The sequence below is a fragment of the Trachypithecus francoisi genome, unplaced genomic scaffold (assembly GCF_009764315.1).
Source record: "Trachypithecus francoisi isolate TF-2019V2 unplaced genomic scaffold, Tfra_2.0 Lachesis_group12, whole genome shotgun sequence".
Lineage (NCBI taxonomy): Eukaryota > Metazoa > Chordata > Mammalia > Primates > Cercopithecidae > Trachypithecus > Trachypithecus francoisi.
The window spans coordinates 41,716,480-41,720,782 of record NW_022681457.1 but is presented as its reverse complement, the minus strand read 5'-3'; the positions used below and the strand labels follow the sequence as shown (position 1 = coordinate 41,720,782).

At 33.7% G+C, this 4,303-nt stretch overlaps 1 non-coding gene across 1 annotated transcript; it reads left to right on the top strand.

Annotated features, from left to right (window-relative positions):
* Positions 1-377: 377 nt before the first annotated feature.
* Positions 378-498, top strand: LOC117094070. The gene has a single exon (XR_004441397.1). It is a non-coding gene; the product is annotated as a small nucleolar RNA SNORA32 (small nucleolar RNA).
* Positions 499-4,303: the final 3,805 nt, after the last annotated feature.

The following is a 4,303-nucleotide window of genomic DNA, read 5'->3' as shown; positions in this document are numbered from 1 at the left end:
AGCCATATGCAGAAAACTGAAACTGGAACCCTTCCTTACACCTTATACAAAAATTAACTCAAAATGGATTAAAAACATATACATAAGACCTAAAACCATAAAAACCCTAGAAGAAAACCTGGACAATACCACTCAGGACATAGGCATGGGCAAAGACTTTATGACTAAAACACCAAAAGCAATGGCAACAAAAGCCAAAATTGACAAATCAAATCTAGTTAAACTAAAGAGCTTCTGCAAAGCAAAAGAAACTATCATCAGAGTGAACAGGCAGCCTACAGAATGGGAGAAAAGTTTTGCAATCTATCCATCTGACAAAAAAGTAATATCCAGAATCTACAAGGAACTTAAACATATTTGCAAGAAAAAAACAAACATGGTCATTACCAAGGCTTTTAGAATGCATTTTCTCATTTGCTGTGGACATGACCATAAAAAAATTTCCCAGTAGGTTTTCTATCTGCTACTTTGCTAGCAATCCGCTTATTGGGAACAGTTGATTAACTGTAATAGAAATGCAATACAAATATAATGTGAACCACGTGTGATTTTTCTTTTTTTCTAATAATTATTTCATCAGTAATCAATGAGATTTTAAAATTCTCCTAGATCTCTTGAATTATGCAAATGTGCTTTGCCTTTTTATTGTAACCCTTGTGGATTGCTAATAACCAAGAAGTTTGTAGTAGAGTTAACTCAGCCTACTTCTAGGACTCATTCATGTTCACTCACTGTACAATCATCTCTGGAAATGTAAAATTCACTTCTATATTGTTATGTAGGGCTGACAGGACAACTGGATCAGTTTCATTAAAAAGGGCAAATTTGAAGATAAATCTTTTGACTCCACTCTTTACAGGATCTTAACTGACCTTGATGCACAGTGGAAGAAATCACAACATGGAATTCCTTGAATAAAAATTTACTGACTTTTAAAAAAAAAAAAAGAACAAAACAACCCCATCGAAAAGTGGATGAAGGATATGAACAGACACTTCTCAAAAGAAGACATTTATGTAGTCAACAAACATATGAAAAAAAGCTCATCATCACTGGTCATTACAGAAATGCAAATCAAAATCACAATGAGATACCATCTTACTCCAGTTAGAATGGCGATCATTAAAAAGTCAAGAAATAACAGATGCTGGAGAGGATGTGGAGAAATAGGAATGCTTTTACACTGTAGGTGAGAGTGTAAATTAGTTCAACCATTGTAGAAGACAGTGTGACAATTCCTCAAGGATCTAGAACCAGAAATACCATTTGACCCAGCAATCTCATTACTAGGTATATATCAAAAGCATTATAAGTCATTTTACTATAAAGACACATGCACATGTATGTTTACTGCAGCACTGTTCACAATAGCAAAGACTTGGAATCAACCAAAATGCCCATCTATGAAAGACTGGATAAAGAAAATGTGGCACATATACACCGTGGAATACTATGCAGCCATAAAAAAGAATGAGTTCATGTCCTTTGCAGCAACATGGATGAAGCTGGAAACCATCATTCTCAGCATACTAACACAGGAACAGAAAACCAAACACCACATGTTCTTACTCATAAGTGGGAGGTGAACAATTAGAACACATGGACACAGGGAGGGGAACATAACACACCAGGGCCCGTTGTGGGATGCAGGACAATGGGAGGGATAAGCATTAGGAGAAATACCTAATGTGGATGATGGGTTGATGGATGCAGCAAACCACCATGGCACATGTATACCTATGTAACAAACCTTCATGTTCTGCACATATATTCCAGAACTTAAAGTATTAAAACAACAATAACAAAAGAAACAAAATAAATTGATGTAGTGAAACCAGCTATAACAAAATCTACAAGCACATTTCTAGTTAGATACACTCAGAATTTATGCACACTCATTCCTTTGATCTCTGTTGGGGATGCCTCTTCAATGCCTTTGATATTTCATATATCAGAGGAGATCTGGAGACCTATGTTTTAGGAAGGACAGAGAAGAGAGGTCATCAATGATCTACCTCTGTAGACACAACCAGGCATTGCTTCTCCCCCTTTGTGGATCTTCTTTCCCCTTATATACCTGAAATGATAAGACTGTGGTGACATCCAGTTATACTTTGATTGTATCTAGTCCTGTCTCCAAACCCATTTTCTTAAAATGAAATCATAAACTAAGCCTTTGTCAAAAGAGATTTATATAGTAGTGACAAACTATTTTACAATACATATCCTCATTACATTCATGTTTCATGCCAATTAGCCTAAGTAAATTTTATATAATATGTAAACCTAATTAAAAAGAGTAACCTTTACTGTGTTTGGTTAAGTTCAGCTGTTATTATCAGTATCTGAAGACAGGAAAACTTACATGCAGTAAAATACACTTTATAAGCAATATGCACCATTTAATATTGTTACTTACTATAAAATATTTATGAGTTAATAAAAATATTTTTGAGATATTTTATTTTAAAAATTTCACAGTGTTAAATATGTTTATATATATACATATTGATACATAACTGTATCTTCAACTATATATTTAGAGTTGGATATAATATATATTATGTATGTATATAACTGTATACTAATGTAGTTAATCAGAAAATGTATACATCACTTTCAGCAGATAAGAATTATGGAATGATAATAACATCCAATGCCTAGTTTCTGGCATATATTATTTGCTTGATACTTATAACTCATTCATAGCACACTTACTGGTAAGAATTAATCTTTCTTTTTTTCATTACCTCATTGTACACAATATGGTTTTCTTATTTTAGTCAATGTCATGTAAGTCTTTATTGTTTTAAAAATTTGAATGATCCTTGAGGGCCAGTTGCCATGTTGTCAACAGTTGCATCATTCAAAAGTATCTTTCAGACTTCAGAAAGGTAGTCATGCACAGGATAACTTTCTACTAATAATACTTAAATTGAGTAAAGGACTCTTCAAATTTCTAATGCCTAGACTTCCAGAATCTTTAGCAATCACATGCCAGAAAGACATCTACTGGCCCACTATTAACTATCTGATTAGTTATAGTTGAAGAATCCCAAGAATCATGGGGGCAAATGGTGCTTAAGCATAATCCAAAATACAGTTTCATTTCTGGCTAAAATTCGAAAGCAAAAGTGCAACTAATTTTTCTTTGAAGTGGTATTTCTCAAAAATGTCATTTCTGATATATTTCTTAATTTTACATATTGCTCTGAACATAGATATCTATATTAATTTTGATTTGAAGAACTCAGGAAATTATTGTTATTGTTACTGTTATTACTTTTATTTTGCTGAACATGAACAAGGTAATATAAAGCATATCAACCCAAGTAGTTCTTAAATGCATTTTATAACTGGATAATATGGCGGGGAGTAGTGGCTGACGCCTGTAATCCCAGGGCTTTGGGAGGCCAATGCAAGCAGATCACCTGAGGTCGGGAGTTTGAGACCAGCCTGGCCAACATGGTGAAACCCTGTCTCTATTTTAAAAAATTACAAAAATTAGCTGGGCGTGGTGCCATGTCCCTGTAATCCCAGCTACTCAGGAGGCTGAGGCAGGAGAATTGCTTAAACTGGGGAGGAGGAGGTTGCAGTGAGCTGAGATCATGCCACTGCACTACAGCCTTGGCGATAGAGTGAGACTCCATCTCAAAATAAATTTAAAAAAATTAAAAAACTGGATAATGTGGGGAGCTACACTGTAGGGACCTACACTAGGTCTTTTGTTTTTATGCCTTTATAAGATGATATAAAGGTGTTATTACTATGTTTGTATGTTAACTTACAGATCCATTAATTCCTTTTACTGTGCCTTTAACATCTTTCTGGGCCATTTTATTTTCTTCCCTGAGTCTCAGAATATTTGAATTGTTCAGCAGTGGCCCTGCAAACTGTCACCGTGTTGTATGGGAATATCAGTGAAGCATTCCACTGTGATGCTGTTCTGAACTATCCAGTAAATATTGTGGATTATTTAAGCAGTTTTTATATATTACACATATTTGTACATTTTATGTGGTTATACATATTTATAAGTTTTTAAAAGAATCATTTTGTTTACTTGTACAGTTCAAGTGTATTGGGAAATATATATTTATGAATGTTTTAAACCATGTTATAGATTATGTGAATACTCATTTAGTTACTTAGCCCCAAATCCTTAGAAATTTCTTTGCCATTGATGATTGTACATTTTATTTATGGTAAACATTTTGCAAAGTTCATCTTCGTAAATTATTTTCTCTTTTTGAATAACAATAATAACAGTTGCTAGCTAATAATTTATATTTTGGTTTTAGAA